The sequence below is a fragment of the Trichosurus vulpecula genome, chromosome 2 (genome assembly GCF_011100635.1).
Source record: "Trichosurus vulpecula isolate mTriVul1 chromosome 2, mTriVul1.pri, whole genome shotgun sequence".
Lineage (NCBI taxonomy): Eukaryota > Metazoa > Chordata > Mammalia > Diprotodontia > Phalangeridae > Trichosurus > Trichosurus vulpecula.
This window is the reverse complement of record NC_050574.1, coordinates 423,839,762-423,857,071: the sequence shown is the minus strand read 5'-3', so window position 1 is coordinate 423,857,071 and position 17,310 is coordinate 423,839,762.

The following is a 17,310-nucleotide window of genomic DNA, read 5'->3' as shown; positions in this document are numbered from 1 at the left end:
ATGTACTCTCCATGTGATTTTTAAACCTCACATAGGGAGAGGCTAAAACACAAAAACTAATCTTTTCTGTTTAAAGATTATATGAACTGATGCTGAGTGAGGAGAGCAGAACCCGGAGATCATTATACACGATTACAGACCCACGGTATCTGTAAGGACTAAGTTTGATGGACTTGACTCCTCTCATCAATGCAAGGTTCAAAGACAGCTCCAAAAGACTTGTGATGGAAAAAGCTATGCACATCCAGAGAAAGAATTACGAAGTTGGAATGCAGAGTGAGGCAAACTATTTGCTCTCTTTTTTTCCTTCTTTTTTGGTTTCGTTTCTTCTTTCTCATGATTCGTTCCATTGGTTATAATTCTTCTTTACAACTGGACTATTATGTAAATAAGTTCAATGTAAAGGTATATGTAGAATCTACATTGGTTTACATGGCTTCTTGGGGGGTAGGGGGCAGGAGAGGGAGGAAGAGAAAATTTGGAAGTCAAAAACTTGTGGAACTGAGTGTTGTAAACTAAAAATAAAAAATAAATTTATAATTAAAAAAAAAGATCCACATCAAATGGGGGGATGGGAGAGGGGAAGATTTAAAACCTCAAAGTGATCTCAGTCTATAGATAGAAGACTGTGTCCATTCTTTCTCCTAAAATAGAAATCCCTCCTTTCAAGTCACTCCAACTCTTTAAAACCATTGCCCCAGACCATAAAGCTTTTCATATGTATGTATTGTAGGATGTAGAACGGGTGATAACCACAGAATGCACTTTGTATGAACTTTAAAGTCATTTCAGTTCCAGCTTTTATTATCAATTTTTTTCCTTGTAATTTTCAATATGTTCCTATTCTATTCAGGGAATAATTGAGGAGGTGATAGGCAGTTAAAATTAAGACCTACCACTTCCCACATAAAATATGTAAATATTGCAATACAGCTTGCATTTTAAAAGCAGCAACTTCCAATCCTCTAGGTCTTCTCAGAAAAGTCAGACATTTGTTTAACCACTGCAAAGTTTTCTACTTTCACCAATGGAATTATTTTCCTATTTCAGTTCCACATTAACTTGGATTTTTATTGCATGCTTCCTATGAGGAATTAAGCAAATTAGAATTGGATATGGCTCAAGACCATCTAAGTATCCCTTCCCCCTCTTTCGTCTGGTTAATTTGTCTTCTGGGTTTGTGAATGAGAGGTATAATCCTTAATATACCCACACTTCTAAATCTTATGGTCTTTACTCAGTTTTCGTCCTCCTTGACCTCTCTACAGTTTCTAAAAATGTTAGCTGTTGCTCTCCATGGTTTAGAAAAGCTAGAGCATTGGTATCTCTTGTACTCTTTAGGATTTTGTCTTTTCCCCTTGTTCTATGTTTGATCTTTGAGCAAGAAGGTGGCTGGAAAGCAGAGACTCACTTAAGCTCTCCCCCAGGTCCCTCCAAACACCAGTAAAAAGTGGCTCTGAACAAATAGCAGAGGGAAGCAGGTCTCCAGTCCAGGACAGCCTGGATGGTCACTGGGAAGGGTCTGTCACACGGTGCTGGGAGCAAATCACAGCCCAGTGTGGGCTGCGCCAGGACCAACCAGACCAGGAGTTGGGAGGTGATATCTAAAAAATAAAACAAAATTAAGGAGCAAGAGAGGAAGAAAGGGAGAGATAGAATGGGGTAAATTATCTCACACAAAAGTGGCAAGAAAAAGCAGTTCTGTTGGAAGAGAAGAGGGGGCAGGTGAGGGGGAATGAATGAATCTTGCTCTCCTTGGATTTGACATAAGGAGGGAATAACATACACACTAAATTGGGCATCTTGCTTCACAAGAAAGTAAGGGGAAGGAGATAAAAAAGGGGGGAATGATAGAAGGGAGGGCAGATAGGGAGAGGAGTTAATCAAAAGCAAACACTTTCAGAAAGGGACAGGGTCAAGGGAGAAAATTGAATAAAGGGGGACAGGATAGGATGGATGGGAAATATAGCTAGTCTTTCATGACATGATTATTGTAGAAGTGTTTTGCATAATGATACATGTGTGGCCTATATTGAATTGCTTGCCTTCTTAGGGAGGGTGGGTGTGAAGGGAACAGGGGAGAGAATTTGGAATCAAAATTTTAAAAGCAGGTGGTCAAAACAACAAAAAAAAGTTGGTTTTGCATGCAACTGGGAAATAAGATATACAGGCAATGGGGTATAGAAATCTATCTTGCCCTACAAGAAAGTAAGGGGAGAGGGGAAGAGGATGGGGAGTGAGGTGACTGAAGGGAGGGCTGACTGGGGAACAGGGCAATCAGAATATATGCCATCTTGGAGTGGTGGGGAGGGTAGAAATGGGGAGAAAATTTGTAACTCAAAATCTTGTGGAAATCTACACTGAAAACTAAAAAACATTAAACAATAAAATATGGAATTCATTAAAAAGTCAAAAAAAATTTTAAAAAGAAAAAAAGTTCATCAAAGAGTCAAGGGACAGAGAGGATTTAGCTCCTCCTCCTTCTCCCCTCCCCCACCACCCAAACTGCCAATATTTGGTGGCAATTTGCAGCAGAAGTATAAGACAGAGGTAGACATGTTCTAGGTCTAGTAGAAGGCTTGAGAACAGCATCCTGAGAGGAGACATCCTTAGTTGAAAAGATAGTGGCAACAAGGGAATTGAGAGATTTCTTGAAGTCCAGTCAAAATGGCCTTCTTATCGTACATGCATATATAGCACTCCATCTTCCATCTCTGTACCATCATATTGGATTTCTCCCATCGTTTCATACTTTATAGCCTCAGCACATAGAATATGTCATTGTTGATACTCAGTCACTTCTGTCATATCTAACTCTTCATGACCCCATTTAGGATTTTCTTGGCAAAGTTACTGGAGTGGTTTGTCATTTTCTCTCCAGCCCATTTTACAGATGAAGAAACTGAGGCAAACAGAGTTATGTGACTTACTCAGGGCCACATAGCTACTAAGTATTTGAGGCCAGATTTGAACTCGGAAAGATGAATCTTCCTGATTCTGGGCCTGGCTCTCTCATCAAATGCGACGCAGAAATATACTAGGTACTTAACAAATGTTTATTGATCGATTAATGATTGAAATTCATGGCAAAAACAGGAATGTGTGTACACCCATTTGGTCTGAAATAAGAGTACCAGCTTTGGAAGTTGCCTTGCAAGTAACCTCAGTTTCAAGAGTTCTCGAGTTTAAAAGTTGGGGAACCAGACTTTTTAGAGAAAGAAGATATAGAAGAATCCTTGGAGAAAGAAGAAGATGATGCACATAGCTCACATGAAGTATCCTACTTAGAGAACAAAGTCAATGAGTTACTTGAACACTGGAATTCTGATTGGAAAGGGAATTGCTTGTTTGGCAACCAACTTGCTTAAAAGTGATTAAAGTAGGTTCACCCTCTGGGAAGAGTCTAAACTACAGGGTTTCACTATATGTCTGTAAGGGGCTGTGTATGATAACCTTGTGAGAAAGAAGAATTTTGCCAGAATGTCATTATGTTTCCCCAATAGCAATCCCAAGGTCAGAATCCTTCTGGAGGGCAGCAAATGAACTAGGGGTGTATTTTATGTATTTACTGTAACTGGTTATGGCTTCTTGTGAATATTTAACAGCTTATATATTTGCTGTAGCTGCAATAAAGGCTGCTTTCTATCTATTACCACATGTGCTTGTATAGGTACTTACTTGCTACTCACATTTGGGGAACCCTAGACATGAGCATGTGATATTGGAAGATTTGCTAAAATAACACCAAGTAGGAAGAATGCGGCAAAGAGAGAAAATTACTTTCTACGGGTGGACTTGGTCTACAGCAATTACATACACAATGCATTTTGCAGATCTTATTAGCACCCAGGACCACACTCACTGACTTACTGTACTCCATGAAAGACATTCCATCTCTTGCCTCCATGTCTTTGCTTAGTTAGTTCCTTATGGTTATTATGTTGCTATGCCTCTTCATCTCTGCTTCTTAGAACCCCTAGCTTCCTTTAAGGTTCAGTTCAGGTATCACCTGCTACAAGACCCCTTGGCTGATTGATCCTGTGTTAAGACTTTTCATTCTCCCCACCATTTATTTTGTATTTACTTTGTATATCATTTTATTTACTCATCTGTGTAAATGTTGTATCCCTGAATAGAGTATAAGCTCTTGGAGGGCAGGGCTTGCATCATCTAATGCAGCATTTTGCACATAGTGGGTTCTTAAGAAATATTTGTCCAACTGAAGTGAAATGAAGTCTTTGAGCACCTTCTTGTTTGTGTGCTACTTAAGGAATCACATTTCTTAAGCCAACACTCCGTTTGAGTCAAACTTCTAAGGCTTCAGGGAAGGAGAAAAACAATTACCACATACAAAAAAAAATTGAGGTCTCCTCTTCATTGTATATTGATTTTATGTAAGGAGTATAACAATATCTATTAAAGGAACAGGAAAGAGGACACATTCACAATGAATGGGTTAAAAATGGTAAAGTCAGTAGAGAAGTCAGGAAATATTTTTCTCCTTTCCTTTGTCTGCTGTTCCTCCTCCTTCAAATAGACATATGTCTATCATGTATCTTGCCCTCTAAATTCTATAATCAAGACAAGGCTCATTAGGGAGGAAACTAATAAAGAGACAATGATTATAAAGACAAAATGTACTCTACAGGCAACTACACTTTTCCTCATTTGAATAATCAATCATTTTTCAAAACCATTTTCATAACCAGTAAAAGGCTTAATTTATTTAAAGACCAAATGGCAAGAACGAGGGGATGAAGTCCCTCAGGGCTTTAGATTGTAGAAATTGTTTTAATGTTCCGTCCTCTCAAATGACCTAATTAAAGCTTTTAGACATGATAGGCTTTCATTTCCCCTTTCTTGTTTCTGGCCAGGCTTTTGCAGTGTGGGAGTGATTCCAGTGTTCTAACCCTTCCAATCTGTTAAAGATGATTTTTGTCTTTTTCCTGCTTTTCTTGATCCTTGATGCTTTCTTTTAGGTCTCTTCTTTACAGATTAACCTCAGTATTCCCTTATTTCTCAGTGTGGATTCTTGCAGACATCATCCTTTCCTTCCTTCATCAGTCTATTTCTGTAAACTTTCAGCAGCAAGCCAGAGTTGATTGTGGACTCACACTCATTTTTTTTTTTTACTAAAAATAAAATGATGATTCTAGAGTATGTTAATTTATGATATATAATAAGAGTTTAAGACAGAAGTTGGCAAGATATTTTTAATCTCAGTTCTGGCTTTCACTAACTCTCACTTGGGCTGGACTACTGCAACAGCCTTTTAAGAGGTCTGCCCACTCCAGAGATACACACACAAACAATACCACATACGTATACACATGTGTATGTGCATACACCCATGTAGACACACCTGATGTTTTAATAATCTGGCTAGCAGCTTCTGTGGGGGTATAAGATCCACCCACAGCCAGCACCCAGAAAGCTGCCAACAGCACAGGTTCTTTTGATCTGCTTAATTAAGGAAAGCAAGGTGAAGGGGTTGACAAGCTTACTTTTAATTCAGCATACCAATATCATTCAGTTAGTTCAGGGGAAAAAGCCAGCATCCTGAACTTCAAAACAAAATGCAAACAAATTGCAAACATCAACAGACAGACTTTGTCTGATTCAAATCCCAACACATAGTTACCAGAGTTCAACAAAGTCTCAGCATCCAGGTTTACAAGCTGAAGGGCTCCTTAGCTACAGCTGCCCGGAGTCTCCTCAACAACACCATCTCCAGAGTCCCACACAAATGGCTCTGTCCTCCCTTCTTATAGGGCTTCAGACATCATCAAACATCATCTGAATCACCAGAGCTCAGGCTCTGGCGATTGGTTCTTGAGTTGGCCCCTCCCCTTAGGACCCTGGAAGGTTCACATCTACATGGATTACGTTAACACCTAATGGGGTTTGGGCCTGGGGCTTAGCACCTAGTAAGGCTCACTGAATTACTCAAAGAAAACAAAGGCCATTTTGCTTATCAACACACCTGAGAAGTGCACATTGTGTGTATAAAAATATATTCATATATACACATACCCTCCATGTTCATATATGTACATACGTACATATATACATCACATGTATATACACACATCATATGTATATACATATATATGCACATAAACACCAGAGAGGGTATATGTGTGTATGTGTATGTATAAACACACACATATATACCCTCTATGGCATATTCATATACATATATATGCACACATGTATATAATACGTATATGTTAAATGTGTGTGTGTATACATATATGTGTGTGTGTGTGTGTGTGTGTATGTATAATATGAACAAATGTTTGGTCATTTCAACCATATCTGACTCTTAGTGATCCCATTTGGGGTTTTCTTGGCAAGGCTACTGGAGGGTTCACCATTTCTTTCTCCAGCTGTTCTATATCTATATTTCTGTATATACACATATATACGTATACACACATATATACACACATACATACAGCTGTTAAATAATCTTCTTGAGCACAAATCTAACCATGTAGCTCTCCTGCTAAAGGAGATTCAATGGGTCCCTATTGTATCTAGGATAAAATAACAACTCCTGAGCTGAGTTTCTGCAATCCTTTGTTTGCTTTTCCACACTTATTTAACATAATTTCACCCAAACACTACATCACAGCCAAGTGTTCTGCTTACTGTCTGCATTCAGGACATTCCATCTTTGCCTCAGGTCCTTTGCTTAGCCAGTCCCTGGTGTCTGTAATGCTCAGCCTCTTCAGTTCTGCCTCTTGGAATCCCCCGCTTCCTTCAGGGCTCAGCACAGGTGTCATCTCCTACATGATGCCTCGGCTGATCCTTCCCACATGGCAGTACTCTTCACTCTCCCCACCTGCTCCTCAGGACTTGGAAGTGGGGACTGGAACAGCATGGAGAGGACAGACCCCCAACAGAACTTTGTTTAGATTTTTTCTTTGAGTTGGGACTTTGAGTGCTAAGAGGAAACCTGCAACAGCAGTGTGGGGAGAAGGACCCACCTCAAGAAATACTTTACTTGGACCCTCTGTAATAACTAAAGAGATTAACTTTGACCTAGGGGTGGACATTTGAATTGTAAACAAGTATTTTGGGAATGATTGATTGAAGAGATTAACTTGCTGGGACCTAGGGGTGGATCATGTTTATATTGTAAACAAGTATCTGGGAATGATACTGAATGATTTGTTTTGTTGTGAATGATATGTTTTAGTTTCCTGCCTTCTATTTGTTCCAGGATCCATGGCCATTTAATTTAGATTTTTGTTGGGCCATGGAACCTGAAAGGGGTGGAGTATAATACCAATTAAGTTGGGTGTCTTTGATTGAGTCTTACTAGATGCTAACCCCCAGGCCCAAACACTTATCTACTAGGCGCTAAGCCTATGTGAGCGTGAAGCCCTCAGAGTCCTAAGGGTAGTTGCTAAAACCAGAGCCAATAGTAGGAGCCTGAGTTCTGGTCACTCAGATGACATTTGATGATGGCTAAATAGTGTATAAAAAGAGAGAACAGAGTTATTTGCTGGAGGATCTCACTCCTGGAGGCGCGGGACTCTGGGCAGCTGCTTTAAGAGCCTCCCGGCTGAACTCAGATGTTGATGGTTTCTTGGTAACTATGAATTGTATTTGGTCTGTTTATAAATGTATGTTTGTAATTCGTTTGTATTTGCTCTGAAGTTCAGGGTGCTGGCTTTTTCCCCTGAACTAAGTGAATGATATATGTATGTTTGATTAAAATAAGATTGTTAACCCCCTTAATGCTACTTTCCTTAGTAAAGCAGATCAAAAGAACCTGTGCTTACAGCATTCTTGTTGTTGGGCTTGTGTTGATTTTTCACCCCCACCACAGCTGCTAGCCAAATTGTTGCAACATGGAGCCAGTTCAAACCAGCTCAAGAACTGATTGTTAAATTTTTAGTGTGAGCATTTACACCTGGGGAATTGGCAAATGCTACAGATTAGGGCTTGATGTGTTCTTTTATTAATTTTCTAACTTAAGAAAGTGATGGAGGAAATGTTAATTATGTAGAGTGAACTTAAAAGTATGACATGATGTATTGGTAATTAAGGTGGGACGTTCTTACTGTTTTAGAATGCTAAATTAATTAAGTGTCTTTGATTGAGTCTTACTAGGTACAAAGCCCCAGGCTGGTTAGCAAACTAGTTCAGTAGTTTGAGAAAGGCAGGAAGCCCCCAGGGCCCTAAGGAGAGTTGCTAAGACCAGAGCCAATGGTATACACCCAAGTTCTGGTCGATCAGATGACGTTTGATGACGTCTAAAGACTGTATAAAAAGAGAGAACAGAGCTGTTTGCTTGAGGCTCTCACTCCTGGAGGAGTGTTGATGTGGAGACTCTGGGCAGCCACTCTAAGAGCCTCCTGGCTTGTAAACTCAGATGTTGATGGTTTCTTGGTAACTATGAAGCGTGATCTGGTCTGTTCATATTGTGTATGTTTGTAATGTGTTTGTATTTGCTCTGAAGTTCAGGTTGCTGGCTTTTCCTCCTGAACTAAGTGAATGATATTTGTATGTTGAATTAAAGTAAGATTGTTAACCCCTTAATGTTGCTTTCCTTAGTAAAGCAGATCAAAAGAATCTGTGCTGGCAGCTCTTGTTGTTGGGCTTGTATTGGTCTTTCTCCCCCACAACAGCTGCTAGCCAAATTGTTGTTACACGTGAACATTTTCTCCCTGGAGAGCTGGTTGTTGAACACTTATCATTACATAACTGCTGCCCCCACAGAGTCCTGCCATACAGACAATACAGCCCACAGTTCACTGACAAGTGAAATTTGTCTTCTATATGAATGATCTCCAACATCTCTTCCAGTTCTAAGTTTATGACCCTTTGATTTTATGGGTAAAACATGTTAATTGAGGAGATTGCTCCCAAAACAATAGAGTGATGTGGTTTTTGTTTTACAGGGTAAAGGTAGGGCCATGGGGGGAAGGGGGAAAGGTTTCATAGACATTCTGGCATGGATGTGACCCCGTAGGGATTTGTGAGTAATGCTACCCAAATTCTTAGGATTACTATGAAAGGCAACCAAATGAAATCAGAATAGAAAAATAATATAAGGCTGTAGGGCATTAGGAACAGATTTCAACAGAGAGACTACCAATCTGTTTTAATATAATTCTTCCCATCACCCACCCCCACTGCATCCCACTGTGTGAGGGATAACAACCCACTCTACCAATACTGGACATCATGTCTATACCTTGAAGGCACTACTAGTATTAGCTGTGACTTTTTTGTTTCATTATAGTCTTTCATTTTTTCCAAGGGCATTCCTATTTGGCTTATTTTGCATCCAGATTTCCCATTTCCTTCTGTAAAACCTAGTGCCCTATATTTTCCAATAATATCACAATGTACCAGGACTCAAGATTAGGGGAAAAGTCTAACTCCCACTAGGTCTTGTCTATATTTAGTAATTTTGTGTATTTTGTACAGAGAATGATCTTGCCTTTGAACACTTAAGCTCTAAGTTTTGTATGCTCTAAGATAAACTCAACATTACCCCAAAGATATGGAGTATTGTGGTGAACTAACCCAAAGCTCCGAGTACCCAGACAAATGCTTTTCTTTTCTTCCTCCTCCAATTTCTTCTTTCAGGAAACTAAACCAGGTCTTAAAGTACATGTGCTGTGTGCTATTATCATTTCTTCTTCTTTCTTTGCATTCCTAGAATAAATCTGGAGATTCAGTGTGATCCAAACATCTAAGTTGCAATTCGCTGAGTTATGTTTGCTTAAATAACAGCATTTCCCAGATGGCTCTTTCTAGCTTCAGGTCAAAATACATGAAACCAAAGAGTGAGCAGTGTTCAGAAATTAATGGAGCATTGCTAGGTATGAAAGCAGAATAAAATTTTAAGAAGCAGTCTATTTCAGTGTAAGCCCCAGAAATAGAGGCCAGGGGAAGAAGACCAATTTTTAGTTGATTTGTTAGGAGCTCCAGAGATAATGGTTCCTGGACCACACTGGCAATAAAAAGCCACATAGAAATGGAAAAGAGGATGTGCGTGGTGTGTCATGTGTGTGTGTTCGTGTGTGTGTGTGTGTGTGTGTGTGTGTGTGTGTGTGTGTGTTCATGCCCAAATGCAACATGGTACAGTTAAAGGAGCAATGAATTTGGAGTCAGAGATCCTAGATTCAATTCCTCTTCCATTTGCTACCTGTATGACAGTGGACAAGTAATTTAACTTCTCTGGCCTCAGTTTCCTCATCTGTAAAACAAAGAGGATAGAATTTGTGGTCTTCAACCATCCCTTTCATCCTTAAATCTATGGCCCTGCAGAGGGTAGAAACAATGACATAAAATGCTACCATTTCAAAGGCCCTTTTCCCAAAGCAATGCCAGTAAGGAATGATAGAGTCACAGGTATTTGTATCCCATTTTTCATACATAGTTTTTATCTCTGATATGTTTTCTTCATCCAGTCCATCATCAACTATCTTGAAGAATTCAGCTGTTGTTTCCCTCACTTCCCTGTGACCTCACTTCTGGAATTAGGATTAAGGTTAATTCTAGGTTAGGATGAGGGTGGAATTTGGCATGGGGTCTAGGCTAGAAGTGACACCAGATACTCTGAAATTATTCACTCACCAACAATCACTTGAGTAAATTAAGCTTGTTGTATCAAATTCACATTCTCTCAACTTCTTAACCCCAGAGCACAGAGTCCCAAGACTCTACTCCCTTAGTCAAGACCCAGTTAACAGCAAATTTTCTATTCACTGAGTCCTTTCAGGGAGACATGGCTGTTGTACTTGGGTCTCCAATCCTGGTAATTCATTCTGACTTCCTCTGGTAAGGGTGGAATGTCCATACTACTTCCTTTTTCTAAACATTCATTTATATTCTTACTATAATGCAAGGGTTTTTAACCTGGGATCGAACTTAGTTTCATTTTTTAAAAAATATTTTGAACTTGGTATCTCAAGGTATTGGCTTCCTTTGTAATCCTACGTATTTTATTTTATGCATTTAAAAACATTATTTTGAGAAGAAGTCTAGACTTCCAAAGGGGTACAGGACACAACAAAGGTTAAAAACCCCTGCTGTAATGGGTGAGAGCTTTAGTGCCTGCGTGGATTTATCCCTCTTATCCCTGGACCACGACTCAGATCTGAGCAGGCTCTGCACTCCCGTTCTGATCAGCCACTTAATTCCTCCCACCAGGTGGGCCCAGGGCCAGAAGCAACTGCAGCTGTAGTTCCTCAGAGCTGCACCACCTCCGCTGCCGCTGGGGTGGTGGCCGAACGGTGAAGTCCCTTCACTCTGTCCCCACAGTTCTTCCCACTAACTTTCTCTGTTGTCTTTGGTGTCTGTGGGTTGAGAAGTCTGGTAACTGCCACAACTCACTGATTCAGGGCTCTAGGGCCTGTTCTGCCCCGCTCCCAGTCTAGTTGGTCCAGGTGTATCCCATGCTGGGCTCTGCTCTGCTCCCAGCTCCTTGCGATAGACCTTACCCAGCAACCATCCAGGCTGTCCTAGCCTGGAGCTCTGCTTCCCTCTGCTATTCCATGGGTTCTCAGTTCTAGAATTTGTTCAGAGCCATTTTTTATCGATGTTTGGAGGGTCCTGGGGGAAAGCCCTAGGCAAGTCCCTGCTTTCCAGCTGCCATCTTGGTTCTGCCCTGCCCCCCTTCTACTCTTTTATACACTCTAAAAATCACTCTTTACCTTTGGTTCTCTGAATCATCCTTATGTCTCATTTGGCTCATTGTCTCTACTCTGGCTTTGCTCGGATCTATGTATCCCTAGACCCCCATTCTCTAGAGCTGCTCCTTTAACACTGCACTATCTACTACCCTAAAATCCCTTTTCTCCCCCAGCCTTCTGCTGAATCCTCATTCTTTGGTATCCTCCCCAATCTGATTTCTGTATGTCTCCTCAGGCTGCTAGGCAGTGATGGAGAGAATCACAAAATCACACTGATTTCACTCACTTCAAGCCAAAAGGAAACAAAATAGAAAAAAAAAACAATCTAGTATTTTCTAAAGAATCCATCCAACTCCCACTCCTGCGCAGATCTTCTTTCACTTAAAAGTTAACAAAAACTACCAATATGAGGTGTTACTACTTCAGTTGAAGATATCTATGTGTATATGTATATGTAACGCATTTTAATTAAAATTCCATGCACAATTAAATTTAATAAAAAGCCTAGAGAATGATAAAGTAGTAGCAAGTCCAGGAGGTCACAAAATAGAGAGTACAATTGTGGGCTTTCTTGCAGAGTGCAAATGCCAGGGAAGAAACAAAGCTAGAGTGACTTCACTTGAGCATTAGAGAGGCAAAAAAGTTGCCTTGACGTCCCAGGGTGGTAGTAGACTTGCTTTTGCTTCTGAACTTAGGAATATTTTTACTGATAGTAGAGTGAGCTCTCCGGGACAGTGAACTGGATGAAGGAGTCTTTGTGAATTGCTGCTCAAGAGTGGTCAGAGGCCCTAATAGGCTCACTTGAACCTCAGGCATCTGTGGTGTAGGAAAGGCATTAGAGTTTTCGATTCCATGCATTGGGTCAATATTCTCCTGCTCTACCATCATGAACCACTCATGGTACAAAACATCACCATTGCATGTCTTTTTACTCTACCCTTATTAACTTATATTTTCATTTCCCACTAAATTCCAAAGCTTTTTTTTAATCTCTTCCCACAATCAGTCCTGTCCCACCTTTCATGCATACCACAATTGCACTAACCTCCTTCTTCTCTGAGAAAATTGAGACTTCTGAATTATATTTCCTCAACTTCCTCCTCCATTCCTCAAACCTCAACATTATCACCCTCTGCTTCCTCCTTGGTCACAGGCGCTGCTTCAGACAAACTGAAACCTGGGAGAGACCTTAGCTTAAAAAGCCCAAGGTCTCCCACTGCATCTGGGGCCATCAGCAATCATCCTGATCTCTATCTTGCACTGGACTCCAATGACTCTGGGGGAAAGAGTGAGGCTGACGACTTTGCACAGCTCTGCATCACTTAAATCCAATTCACTTGCATGTCATGACATCACCCTGCTGATGTCATTGGTCCTTAGCAAGCATAGTGAACAACAACCTAGAACAGGGCTGTCCAACCTTAGGTTATCTTGGGACTGCATTAAAATAAAATAATTATTCGGGGGCCGCACCCAGAATAAAAAAATGCACTACCCTAATAGAAAGTATGACAGGCAAAGGCACAAAGAATGAAAGCAAACACAAAACAACAAAGTGACAACACAACAGTATAAAGCATAGCATACTGACTAGTCTGCATTGTACAGATGGAACGCATCTCTTGAAAATTCCGTGCGATATGTTCCATCCGTAATACTGTTTAAAAACACCAAAGAAAATTAACATCAACAAGATTATTTATTAGTGATGGAATTTAAAAATTTAATACTCATTCTGTGCAAATTATTATTTTATTTTTTCACTCGCAAAAATTAAAACCCACAGGCAGGCTACATAAAATCACACTGCTGGCCGCATGCGACCTGTGGGCCAGATTTTGGACAGCCCTGACCTAGAAGATGAGCCATTATCATCGTTCACTAAGGCTCATCTCTCTGCTTGCATTCACACCTCCCATCTACTCCTCAGTCCCTCTTTTCTCTTTTAAGATCTTACACTAGCACCTACCCTCTCTTTCCTATTGATCTTCAATGTATCCTTTGCCATCACCCTCCCACCAGTCTATAAACGTGCTTTTGATACTCCCAGATCTAAGAAACACTTCCCTTGCTCCATCTATCTGATCCACCTCTCGTTTCCCTTTACTGCTAAACTTCTTCAAATACTTGCCTATACCCCTTATCCACTTCCTCAATCTTTCCAATACTTTGAAATGGAATTCTACACACTACAGCAGTTAATCTCTCTAAAGTCGTCAATGTCCTTCTAGTCATGGAGGTGTTAGTTTAAGTCTTCATTCTCCATGATCTCTCTATTGTCCCCTCCTTGCCACTATATATACTCTTTATTCCCTTGGCTTCCGCGACACCATATTGTCCTGGTTCTCTTCCCACCTCTTTATTAACTCCTTTGTCTCCTCCACTTATTCTTCATTATTTTTCCTGCTCACTGATATGAGTGTTCTCCCAAGAATTTTTTCTTCTTTTTGCTATATCCTGTCTCTCCTCTTCATTCTTTATATTCTCTCTTGGAAATGTCATTCACTTCCACAACTTCAAATGCTACCTCAAGGAAAATAACTCCCAGATTCAAATGAGATAATATTTGTACGGCGCTTAGCACAGTGACCATCACCATCACCACCACCACCATTATCATCGTCACCACCTATAATTCTGCACCTAGGGGACCTTGCAACCACGTACTTGACCCTATTTAGTAGTAAAGATTAGTTACTGGCAAATACTCATTTCCTCCCCCAGATGCTATTTATATAACACAGTGCCAGGGGGAGATCTAAGATGACTACCAGACTTTCTCTGACTTTGAGAGAACTGACTTCCTCTCTCTTATTAGCTCTGCCCCTTTTTGGGAGCTTGTCTCATTGGTCAAGGATTTGGTGTAGATTTATCCAATCAGATTTCTGACTTAGCTTTCATCTTCCTGGTTCTATTCCTTGCCTCACCATGTGCATCTTGTGTAACCCCAGTCCCATACTGGAGTTATATTTGTATGACACTTAATCAGAATGTTAGGAATGAACAAAATGTGCAACATTAAAGTACTCAGAGTAAGCATACTCCCAGCCCACCATCTTCACACCACACAGAAATCCCTATTTCAGCATGCACATGAAACATAAAAACAAGCGAATGATAAACAAACAATAGCAAAACCAGAGAGGAGCTCAGTTCCTTTCCTCCAGCTATACCCAGAGGAAAGTAGCAAGTTTTCCTTCCACTTTGGTTGGGGCTTTCCCACTCAGGGCTAACTTCCCAGTAGGGTCAGTGTCCAGTCTATTGTGTAAGCCAGAAAGTCAGGGTGCTTCTACATTAGTGTCTTTCAGAGCAGTGTGGTTTCTGAAAGGAGACTACAACTAGCATTTATTTGTAGTCCAGGTGATTTGCGACTGAGGTTTCTGTCATTGCTTCCTATGTAGTTTATTAATCAGAAATTCTATTCAGCTTCTGCGTGTCCATACATTTCCCACCCCTAGATGGAAGTAAAGGGCTCTAGGCTCTGCCCACTTGGCTGCAGGTGGAATAGACAGGGCTTGGTTAATATTCTGTTTCTGCCTCTTACTTACCTTCAAAATTCACACCAAAGAATGAAAAGTATACCAGGCTCAGAGTTAGAAGTCCTGGGTTTCTGTCCCAGATCTGCCTTTACTAATGGCATGATATTAAGCAAATCATTTAATTTGTCAGTCTTCTCATCTGTGAAATGGAAATCATACTTCATCTCCCCAGGACTATCATGAGGAAAAATTTTGTAAAATGCTTTCTGTATTGAGAGCCATTATGGAGGCCTTGCAGCGTATTGGAAAGTCCCCTCACTTTGGATTCAGAGAAGCTAAATTCAAATCCTCTTTCTGCTATTTGCTAACTATATGACTTTGGGATGGTTGTTTTGTTGTTCAATATTTTTTCAGTCATGTCTGACTCTTTGTGACCCTATTTGGGGTTTTCTTGGCAAAGATACTAGAGTCATTTGCCATTTCCTTTTCCACCTCATATTACAAATGAGAAACTGAGGCAGACAGGGTTAAGTGACTTGCTCAGGGTCATACATCTAGTAAGTATCTGAGGCCAGATTTGAACTCACAAAGATGAGTTTTCTTGACTCCAGGTCTGGCACTCTATCCACTGTGCCACCCACTGCTTATCTTGGGCCAGTTACTTACCTCTGTGGGCCTTAGCTTTCCCATCTGTAAAATGAAGGAATTTGAACCAAAGGATCTCAGAAGTTCCTTCCAGCTTTAAATTCTTCAATCTATGATTCTATAGCATCCATATAAAAGCAATCAGCTCCCAATTATCCACATGCCGGTCTTCCATATTAGTCCCGAGTGTGCATCTTTTTTCTTCCTGCCATGCTCCTGAAATTACTTTCTTAGTTGCCAACCAGTCCCTGGCACTTGGAGTTGATACCTTCCTGTGAAGAGCTCTATGTGCCAGACAGGAGTTTATATTTGATCTTGGAGGAAACACTTAGTGCTCACACTCAACCGTCTTTTTCCTGTGACTTCTCCAGGAGCCTTTTACAGCTCTCCCTCCTGTTTACAACCCCTTTTTCTACACTGATCAGTTAATGGCATTTAAAAGTTCAGCAAATGCAGGGCATTCTCCAGGACAATTAATGAAGAAGAGATTAAGTGAAATGAAACTCCCCACCTGCTGCTGTGGAGAGCCCACCATAACAATGAACATTCAATTCCCCTTTATGCTCCCTCATCGGCCACTTGTCACTTTATGGGATGGCCTTTTAAAATAAGAGATCTCATAAACACCTTGTCTAAAATTCAGAAGTGACAATTACTGTATCCTTTCCCATTCGGGTAATTACTGAGTTCATTAGAAAACCACTAGCCACTGTCAAGATATTCTGGCACAAGGCTTCCTTGCCCTTGAGAACTTCCCTGCTGCAGTTTTGAAGGGATGTGGCCCAGGTTCAAACAGGTCAGTCTTACATGGGCCACCTTCCAAATATCAGGGGCCAATCAATCAATCAACAAACATTGATTAAGCACCTACTCCATTTTGTTGTTGTTCTTCAGTTATTTCAGTCGTGACTCCACTGGGGTTTACTTGGTGAAGATACTGGAGTCGTTTGCCATCTCCTTCTCCAGCTCATTTTATACATGAAGAAATTGAGGCCAGCAGAGTGGAGTGACTTGCCAAGGTCACACAGCTAGTAAGTGTTAGGTCACATTTGAATTCAGGTCTTCCTACGTCTAGGCCCTGTGTGACCCTGAGCAAGTCATGAACCCTGTTTGGCTCAGTTTCCTCATCTGTAAAATGAACTAGAGAAGGAAATGGTAAACCACTCCAGTATCTTTACCAAGAAAACTCCAAATGGGGTCACCAAGAGTTGGACACAGCTGAAATAACTCAACAGCAACAGGTCAGCTGACCTCTCATACCCCGAGAGGGGGCTATTGAAAGATACTGAAACATTAAAGGAAATTGGGGAAGTCAGCTTCAGCAGAGAGGCACTGGGAGGCCTCTTCTTGCCTTGGGATATTAACCTAACCTCAACATTCCTAAGAACTTACCTCTTGGGACAAGATGTCTATCAGAAAGGGAGAGTGTTTGGGCTTGTTGCTGTTTGGCTGGAGGTGAGGGTGAGGTCACTGCTTAGAGACATGAGAAGAGCACCAGACACAGACAGGGTAGCAGTGGCCTGTAA